The sequence below is a fragment of the Rhinopithecus roxellana genome, chromosome 11 (genome assembly GCF_007565055.1).
Source record: "Rhinopithecus roxellana isolate Shanxi Qingling chromosome 11, ASM756505v1, whole genome shotgun sequence".
Lineage (NCBI taxonomy): Eukaryota > Metazoa > Chordata > Mammalia > Primates > Cercopithecidae > Rhinopithecus > Rhinopithecus roxellana.
The window spans coordinates 41,080,279-41,090,897 of record NC_044559.1 but is presented as its reverse complement, the minus strand read 5'-3'; the positions used below and the strand labels follow the sequence as shown (position 1 = coordinate 41,090,897).

General features: G+C 43.7%; 1 non-coding gene and 1 pseudogene across 1 annotated transcript; both read left to right on the top strand.

The window, feature by feature from the left end:
* The first annotated feature begins 839 nt into the window (after positions 1 to 839).
* LOC104672243 lies at positions 840 to 10,194 on the top strand (annotated as a pseudogene).
* Positions 9,532 to 9,643, top strand: LOC115900500. The gene has a single exon (XR_004060184.1). It is a non-coding gene; the product is annotated as a U6 spliceosomal RNA (small nuclear RNA).
* Positions 10,195 to 10,619: the final 425 nt, after the last annotated feature.

Sequence of the window (10,619 nt, the reverse complement as noted above, 5' to 3'; positions counted from 1 at the left end):
GAACATTTAGGTAGGCCGGGCATGGTGCCTCACGCCTATAATCCCAACCCTGAGGGAGGCCAGCATGGGCAGATCACCTGAGGTCAGGAGTTCAAGACTGGCCTGGCCAACATGGTGAAACTCCATCTCTACTAAAAATACAAAAATTAGCCAGGTGTGATGGCAGACGCCTGTAGTCCCAGCTACTCGGGAGGCTGAGACAGGAGAATCACTCGAGCCCTGGAGGCAGAGGTTGCAGTGAGCCAAGATCGTACCACTGGACTCTAGCCTGGGTGACAGGGTGACAGAGCAAGACTCTGTCTCAAAAAAAAAAAAAAAAAAAAAAAAAAAGAACATTGAGGTAAAGTACAAAGCCCCCAAAGAAGTCCTATTTTATGATATTTTCCAGTCTGGGCTGAGGGGAACTTCAAATGTCTTTTTCTAGAGCATATTCTGGGTAACAAGTGTGTGGCAAATTAGCTGAACTCTAGATAATGTGGCTGAATGATGTGCTACCCTCACTCACGAAACCTCTTACTGGGGTGTAATCATTGTGTCAACTAGAATGGCCCATAGGGTGCTCAGATATTTGGTTCAATGTTATTCTGGGTGTGTCTGTCAGGCTGTTTCTGGAAGAGATGAGCATTTGAATGGGTAGACTGAGGAAAGCAGATGGCCCTCCCCAGTGTGGGTGGGCACCATTCAATCCACTGAGGGCCTGAACAGAACAAAAGGCAGAGGAACAGATAATTTGCCTGTCTGCCTACTTGAGCTGAGCCCTCCATCTTCTCCCAGCCTGGGCAAGGGCAGCTTCAACTTTGTCCCTTGCATCACAAAGGCCAGGAAATAACAACACAGAGATGGCAGCAAGGGTTGTTAGAACTGAGTGGGGGCTCGCAGCCGGTCACAACCCTTCCAAAGACCCAGAAAGGCAAGGAAAAGAACCGAAGCTTCCCCACACCCATGCCTTCCCCACACCTAGCATCCAGGAAGGGGAGAATGCAGAACAGTAGGCAAGGGTCTGGCATTTAGGGGCCATTGAGTTGTCTGTGGAGGACCACAGACACCACAGACAGTGCCGGTGAGGACCCAGTGACATAACCAGGGCAGGAGGCTGAGGCAGGACCAAGACCACAGGAGAGCCAGGAAGGCTGCCGCAGTGGCATTTGTGAAAGCTCTGCCCCAGCTCAGCAGCCACCCCTAGAGTGCCTGGCCTTCAAGATGAATATGATTGAAGTCACTGATTTTATTTCAAATGTTAGTGACCAGATCGCATTTTCCTGTATCGCACAAATGAAGGCTAGAGATCAGAAATTAAATAATAGAAAACAGAAAATTACATTCCTTGCACACCCAAGTCTATAGAAATGTGTACCACTCTAGAGAGAACGGATGAGAAAGTATCCTCCCCTTGCCACTGGAAGCACCCAAGGCCCTGCCATAGGTGACAGCCCCTGAGGGGTGGGCTCTGAGGGTCCCATCTTGCCTCTGCCTCATCAGTTGCGAAGTCACCCAAAGCAACCAACAAGGTCTTGCTGGTGCCACCCCACAGTCTGGGGCACCTGGGACCTTATGACATGCCATTGCTGTCCGCCATTCAGTGTGCAGGGCCCTAATCTGTTTTCTGGCTCTCTTGGGACCTCACTGGTTTTTTCACCCTGCAGGCAGAACACAGCCTGGCTGTGATTTGGAATGTGACAAGGTAACCATGATGAGAGTTAGGCCCAGCAGCAGTCACTGTCCTGGCAGGAGCAAAAAGGACCAGATCTGAGTCACCCCCTTCCTTGTTCCGGCTGGGCAGGGCCCTGGCCCCGTTCCTCGAGGTCCACCTCTTCAGCCTGCACTCTCTCAGGGTAAGGAAGTCTCCAGCTCCCCTTTCCAGCCCCTTCTTGACAAAACTCACAGAATTAACCCCAGGAGGCTTCTCCCAGCCTCCCAGGCACCAGCCTCCAGCACTCGTCCTGCCGTTTCTCCTCTTCTTTAACCCCTTACCTCTCGGGCGGACCCACTGTGGGTCAGTGCTTCTGAAGCCTCCTGCATGTGCGGGTGACTCTGGCCCCCTGCTGCCATCTCCATGCTCACAATGACACACAAGCCTGGGCAGGTGCTCCCACACTGGGAGACACCGTGGCAGGAGTTCTCCCATTCTCGCTGAGGAGGGAGGGGGGTATTTTTTCCCCAAAGGGTTGAGAAATGACCAGATGGGCAGAGGTCTGGAGGGGCTGCCATGGGTTCCAAGGTCTTTGGGTGAGCACCTTCTCGGACTGTGAGAGGCAGGAGCAGGAGGTCCTGGGGAAGATATTCCAAGCTCAGCCTGGCTCCTGGCCCTATTACTGGCATTTAAGCCAGAAGAGGACTCCCAGGGAAGGTGTGCACTAACTCCCCAAGGACAGGTGTGTGACCTTCTCTGAACCCCACTTTTCTTGACTGTCAGAAGGGACACAGGCACTTTCAAGGGCTTTGGTGAACTGCGTAGGTGGCCCCAATAAATGGTAGCTGTTCCTATTTCCTCTCCCCAGCACCAGCTGTAATTCTCCATATCTTTTTCACAGCATCCTTAAAAAGACAGCTAATGCAGCAGGGCGTTAGGCTGAATACGTAGCATTTTACGTATGCCCATCCCCCCACAAGACTGCTTTTAACAAAACTGCACATAACTCTTTATTTCCCTTAAAATAACATAGAAGCCAGGTGCAGTAGCTCACGCCTATAATCCCAGCACTTTGAGAGGCCAGTTCAGGAAGACAGCTTTGAGGCAGGAGAATAGGGTCTGGAGGCAGGGAACCTATAGCCAATTTGTGCTGAATTCCTAGAATGGAATCAAAATGAAAACTCCATCTCTCCATACCCAAGTAACAAAAGGATCAAAGGCTACTCTTTGCAAACCCACCCCCCACTTTTCTGCCTTACAGATGAAAAATGAAAGTATCTCTGATTGGTCCCCTCCTGCAACCAGTCAGACTGGTTGCAGGCCAAGTCTTTATGTGTAACTTTGTAATTTCACTTCAGCCTCTGGTCACCTTCCACAACTAATCAAACTGGTTGCAGGCCACTACTTCATTTACATAGGTGTTAACCAAGTAACAAATGGGAAACCTCTAGAGGGCATTTAAACCCCAGAAAACTCTGTAACCAGCACTCTTGAGCCGCTTACACAAGTCCGCTCCCACTCTGTGGAGTGTACTTTTGTTTCAATAAATTTGTGCTTCTGTTGCTTCATTCTTTCATTGCTTTGTGCATTTATTTTTGTCCAATTCTTTTTTTTTTTTTTTTTTTTTTTTGAGACGGAGTCTTGCTCTGTTGCCCGGGCTGGAGTGCAGTGGCCAGATCTCATCTCACTGCAAGCTCCGCCTCCCGGGTTCAAGCCATTCTCCTGCCTCAGCCTCCCGAGTAGCTGGGACCACAGGCACCCGCCACCTCGTCCGGCTAGTTTTTTTTTTTTTGTATTTTTTAGTAGAGATGGGGTTTCACCGTGTTAGCCAGGATGGTCTCGATCTCCTGACCTTGTGATCCGCCCGTCTCGGCCTCCCAAAGTGCTGGGATTACAGGCTTGAGCCACCGCGCCCGGCCCAATTCTATATTTTTGTCCAATTCTTTATTCAAAACGCCAAGAATCTGGAGGACTCATAGTCAAGACCCTCCACCAGTAACAGCTTGAGGCCAGGATTTCAAGACCAGCCCAGGCAACACAGCAAGATCCCATCTCTACAAAAAAAAAAAAAAATACAAAAATTAGCTGGGTATGGTGGTGCACGCCTGTAGTCCCAGCTACTCGAGAGGGTCCTTCGAGCCCTGGAGTTCAAGGCTACAGTGAACTACAATCACACTATTGTACTCCAACCTGGGCAACAGAGTGAGACCATGTCTCAAAATAAATGAATAAATAAAAATGACATAGGAAATATGTTATAGCAGGACAAGCCACAGACAAAAACCCCTCAGACACCGAGTTGTGAAAGGAAAAGGCTTTATTCAGCTGGGTGCATCGGCAGACTCACATCTCCAAAAACCGAGCTCCCTGAGTGAGCAATTCCTGTCCCTTTTAAGGGCTTACAACTCTAAGGGGGTCTGCGTGAGAGGGTCGTGTGACTGACTGAGCAAGCAGTGGGTACGTGACTGGGGGCTGCATGCACCGGTAATCAGAATGGAACAGAATAGGACAGGGATTTTCATGATGCTTTTCCACACAATGTCTGAAATCTATAGATAACACAAGCAGCTAGGTCAAGGGTTGATCTTTAACTACCACGGCGAGGTGCTGGACTGTCTGCCTATGGATTCCATTTCTCCCTTTTAGTTTTTACTTCTTCTTTCTCTGGAGGCAGAAATTGGGCATAAGACAATATGAGGGGTGGTCTCCTCCCTTAATGTAAGGAAATTTTTGTAGAGATCTACTTCAAAAGTTGTGTAATTTATTGACCCTGCTAGGTACCAGGAATTGTGTATGTGCTTTATAGACATAATCTTACAACTCTGAGAGTGGATATTATTTTACAAATGAGGACAAAGAGTCATTCAGATACTATCACCTCTGTTTTATACATGAGTAAACTGAGATGCCAGGAAGTTAGGTCATTAATAACAACAACAGGTAATACTAAGTATTAACTATTCTGTTTACAAATATGAAATAAAAATATAAATGTGTGTGTGTGCACACATGATTGCCGGGCACATACTAAGTATTAAACACGTCTTCATAACTTAATACTATAAGGAGTTTGCACTTAATCATCCCAACAACTCTGTGAGGAAGGTATTTTTTTTATTATCTACATTTTACGCACGAGGAAATCAGGTCATAGAGAGGTTAAACAAATTGCCTTGGTCACATAGTTCCTAAGTGGTGGAAAAGAGATTTGAACTCAAGCAGGCCAAATCTCAACTACTTCAATATTCTGCTCAGTCTCACAGCTGGTAAGTGGTAGAGGTAGAATGTGAAACTGTATCTGACTCCAAAGCCCACATTCTTGACCCACCTTGATATTAATAATTTGTGAGGATCATAATTCATTTACTCAGAGAAAGCTCACACAACCTCTGTGTTCTGGTGGGGACTGAGTCCACACTGACCCCCTGAGACTCTCTGGACTGTGTCTTATTCATAAGCCTACAAGCAATGCTGTGACAGACAGCCAGACAAAATAAGCTAGACAGTTAGGATTCCATGAATAATAATATCCATGCCCTTCAGACTCTAGAGTAATGCTGCTCTCAAAATTCAGATGTTGTAGTTTCTAATGCAATTGTAATTTGTTCTTCAAATGAATGTGAACTCTCCCTCCTCCACACCCTCAGAGCATTTATTGGACTTTCTCATGGAATTTTCCATATTCTGGTTACCGGAGGACTACTCTTCTCACCCCTTCTAGAACTAATGCCTTGAGAATTGTATGGCTAAAAGATGAACTTGGGTGCTGTGTAAGAGGCACCTCCAAATAACAATGGCTTAAACATGGTGGAAGTTTGTTTCTCACTCACATAATGGTTGATTATGTGCTGCAGAGTGTGGGACTGGAGGGAGGCTCTGCTCCACAGTGTTATGCAGGGATCAAAGCATCTCCCATCTGTGGCTCTGCCATCTCCAGAGGACTGCCTTCAGCTGTCCACAATGGCTCAATGCCTTATAAGGGGTAAAGGTGGAAAGGAAGGGCAAGCCCCTGCCTTTTAAAGACAGAACCAAGTTAGAAGTTCTGTTATTATAATACCAAAGAAAGGGAGAACAGATAATGAAAGGAAATTAGCCATCTCAAGCGGCCACGCCTTAGGAAATACGTTCAGAATGATGTTATATGTATGCAGACGTTTCTTCATTTAACAAAGATGAATAAAATGCCACTATATTTCAGATCCAATGCAAGGCATTTATAAACAATGGATGAATAAATGAATGAGTCCCTTTTTTGGAAAAGCAATCTGGAGGTAAGGCCATGAAAATTTCATGAGGGCAAATAATTTAAAAGATGGACACAAGTAATTTCTTCCCATAGAAGGTTGTAGATACTAACAGATATATTTTAAACTGAACTTTTTGTGGCTTGCTGAAAAATATGGAAAATCAATTATAAAGAAAGTAAACAAACAGCCCTGATTTATCAGGCTATGCTGCCACCAGCAAAATATATTCCAGAGTCTCAGTCCTGAATTTTTACTTTGATGACTTTTTCTGTATTTTATTCTGAAACACATTTTTATTTTTCCCTACACACACACACAAAAAAACACACAAATTGTCACTTGTTGCATTTAGACAAATACATGGGCCCAAAATTGAATTCCTTCTGTGTCTTGTATAAGATAAACACTCAGGGAATTTCATCTGGGAGAGGTGCCAAAAGTCCAATTCCAACGTATTATGATTTCTAAATAATACATAAACCACCACATAAAGCCTTTAATAATAATGTTGGTTGAGTTGCCACTGGAATCCATCACTGTTGTCAGACATAGACATCACCAACTCAGCTTTTCTCATTTCCCAAATTCCATTAAGATTCATCTCCACCATCTTCCCAGATGGTGCCATCACCCTCTCCACCTCTTCCCACCATAAAAAAAAGTCCACCAAATGTTTTGCACTTAGCATTTTCATTAAAATGCCAAGAGTAATATGAGTAGTAATACTAAAGCATAAAATTTTTAAATTCAAATGTTAAGAGATGGTGAAAGTTTTGCACTGAATTCAAGTGAAGTTGTATTTAATTAGAGTAAGGTTTTCAGAACTTAGCCTTTAAGTTTCAAAGAGGCAGAGGTAGGTCTTGGGAATTTATATTTGCTTCCCCCATGCTGTTAACTTGTGATGTTTTTCTCTACATTCATTGCTCCTGAGAACCCTGATTTAATTTCTCGTTTCCCTCCTTGGCACACAGATCTGCTATATTTACACACTGCTATTTCCCAGAGAATAGCTGCTATGCCCAGTCCAACAGCTTTCTTTCCTCCAAATGCATTGGGCTTAATAAAAAGGAGTAATTCCTAGGTAGCAGTAAATTCCTTAATAAAAAGAAATAATTCCTAAGTAGTTAAGACTTCCCCATCTAGGGGAAACGAAGCATTGTCCCTTAGAAGGAATTTTGTAATCCTCATTTTATGTAATGGAATTCAGTACACATTTATTTAGCTATTGTAGAGCAAGTACTTGGCAGTTGGTCTGGCATATAGTTACTATTTGCTTAAAACTTACTATAATTAAGGCAAAATTCTAAGTCCACTGAGGAACACTGCAACTCACCGGTTTATTAAAAATACTCATAGATCATTAACTATCCATTTATTCATTAACATATATTTATGGAGCAAGTACTAAGTGCTAGACATCATTCTGTTTCCAAAACAAACATGGCCCCTACTTTCATGGATCTTCCAAGCTAGTGGGAAAGGCAGACAACCAAACAATAGCGCAAATGAATGTAAAACTAATTGTCAAATTGGAAAAGTGTTATAACTCGTATAAAGCCTGCATCTCTGTGGTTCAGTTTCCTAGCACAGTCACAGTCAAAGAAACACAATCTACCAAATAAAAATACTTTCAGTAGGGTTCAGATCTCTGTCAAGGTCATGAAAAACAAGTCAAGACTGAGAAACGGTCACAGATCAGGAGACTGGGGAGATGTGAAAACTAAATATAATGCACCGCCCTGGATTGGAACAGGAAGAAGATATGAATAGAAAAACTGGTAAAACCAAATAAAATCTGGAGTTAGATTAATGAACTATATAGTTTGGTTAATGAAACTAACCAAAGTCAGTTTCTCTGTTTTGACAAATGTGACATGATAATGTAAGATGTTAACAATGGTGTCAATTGGGTAAGGGACATATGGAAATCCTCTCTACTATCTTTGCAACCTTTCTGTAAATCTAAAATTATTTCAAAATAAGAAATTTTTTTTGAATTTTTTTTGAGACGAAGTTTCACTCTTGTTGCCCCAGGCTGGAGTGCAGTGGCGCAATCTCAGCTGCCTCCCGAGTTCAAGCGATTCCCCTGCCTCAGCCTCCCAAGTAGCTGAGATCACAGTTGCCCACCACCACACCCGGCTATTTTTCTGTATTTTTAGTAGAGATGAGGTTTCACCTTGTTGGCCAGACTGGTCTCAAACTCCTGATCTCAGGTGATCCAACTGCCTCGGCCTCCCAAAGTGCTGGGATTACAGGCGTAAGCCACTGCGCCTGGCCTAGAAATAAATAAATAAGTAAATAAATAAATAAATAAATAAATAAATAATATATATATTTTAAAGCTCATATCTTTATTTGAGTTCTCAAAAATTCATAATGGTAAATAACCATAGGCCATAGTAACACCTTATAAAAGTCTCTGTGATTTATCTCTTAGGTTAGTTATCTATGGCTTTGTAATAAATTAACCCCAAACTTAGCAGTTTGAAACAACAAACATTTACTCTCTCAGTTAATATTATCCCCCAGTTTCTGATTATCATAAATCTGGGAATGCCTCAGCTTAAAGAATCTTCAAGGCTCAGCTGGGACTGGAGAATCCAACACAAAGCTCACTCATCTGGTTGTTGGCAGCCTCAGTTTCTTGCTGGTCATTGGCTGGAGGCTCCAGTTCTTCACCCTGTGACCTTCCCACATACAGCAGCCTGATGGCTGCTGGCTTTCCCCAAAGTAAGTGATCTGACAGAGCAAGAACACAAGTGCAAGACGGAAGCCACAGTCCTTTTATGGCCTAATCTCAGAAGTGACAAACCATCATTTCTGCCATACTCCACTCATTAGAGGCAAGACACTATGTATAGCCTTACACACAAGGAAAGAGAAATGAAGCTCTGCCTCTTTAAGGAAGCAAAATCAAAGAATTTGGGGTTTTGTGTTGTTGTTTTGGTTTTGTTTTTTGGAGTTTGGTTTTGTTTTTTGGAGTTTGGTTTTGTTTTTTGGAGTTTGGTTTTGTTTTCTTCAGAAAGAGTCTAGCTCTGTCACCCAGGCTGGGGTGCAGTGGCGCAATCTTGGCCCACTGCAACCTCTGCCTCCTGAGTTCAAGCAATTCTCATGCCTCGACCTCCAGAGTAGCTGGAATTACAGGCGCATGCCACTACACCTGGCTATTTTTTTTTGTATTTTCAGTAGAGACAGAGTTTCGCCATGTTGGCCAGGCTGGTCTCGAACTCCTGACCTCAGGTGATCTGCCGGTCTCAGCCTCCCAAAGTGCTGGAATTATGGGCATGAGCCACTGCACCTGGCCAAATAATTTGTTTTTAAAACTGCCACACCTCTACTCCCTCCAGTACTCCCACCAAAATCACACACACACACAAAAGGTACAAAAACTAGCATAAAGTCACAAAGACAAGGAAATCTGAGAAGCCAGCAGCAACAAAAATCCAGAACTGGGAAATTAGGAAACTGAATCACACTCAGAAGATACAAGGAAGCCTAATTGTGAGCCAACAGTGGGGAAGCCAGGAGGCCACACAACCTGCACCTCAGAATCTCAGGACGTCACGCCAATCAGCAGCACCGGGTACTGCTGGGAATGGAGTGAAGGAGTAAGCTGACAATTCTAGGACTGGTTGGGAGTCTGTTTAAGAAGTAGTTTTACACTGGCTTCGGCAGCACATATACTAAAATGGGAACAATACAGAGAAGATTAGCACGGCCCCGACGCAAGGATGACACGCCAATTTATGAAGCATTCCATATTTTTTTCCTCCAATCAACATTGCAAGTGAAGTAAAGTCTGTTGAAGTGCACCATGAAGCTCTGAGTGAAGCTCTTCCTGGGGACAAGGCGGGCCTCAATGTCAAGAATGTGTCTGTCAAAGATATTTGTCGTGGCAACGTTGCTGGTGACGGCAAAAATGATCCACCAATGGACGCAGCCAGTTTCACTGCTCAGGTGATTATCCTGAGCCACCCAGGCCAAATCAGTGCAGGCTATGCCCCTATACTGGATTGTCACACAGCTCACGTTGCATGCAAGTTTGCTGAGCTGAAGGAAAAGATTGATCGTTGTTCTGGTAAGAAGCTGGAAGATGGCCCTAAATGCTTGAAGTCTGGTGATGCTGCCATTGTTGATATGGTTCCTGATGAGCCCATGTGTGTTGAGAGCTTCTCAGACTATCCTCCTTCAGGTTATTTTGCTGTTTGTGATGTGAGACAGACAGTTGTCATGGGTGTCATCAAAGCAATGAACAAGAAGGCTGCTGGAGGTGTCAAGGTCACCAAGTCTGCCCAGAAAGCTCAGAGGGCCAAATGAATATTATCCCTAATACCTGCCACCCCAATCCTAATCTGTGGTGGAAGAACGGTCTCAGAACTGTTTGCTTCAATTGGCCATTTAAAATAATGGTTAAATGGTTAATGATAACAATGCACCATAAATCCCTCAGAAAGAAAGGAGAATGTTTTGTGGACCACTGCTTTTTTTTTTTTTTTTTTTTTTTACATGTAGCAGGTTTAAGTTATTAGTTTTTAAAATCAGTACTTTTTAATGGAAACTTGACCAAAACATCTGTCACAGAATTTTGAGGCCCATTAAAACAATGACTTAATGAGAGAAAAAAACAAAAAACAAAAATTACTTTTAGCATAAGTCCCTGCTTCTTAGGTATAGGCTGGACCTAGTGACTTCCTTCCAAAGGACATAGTATGAAAGGAGGCAACAAAAGGGTAACTTTTCAG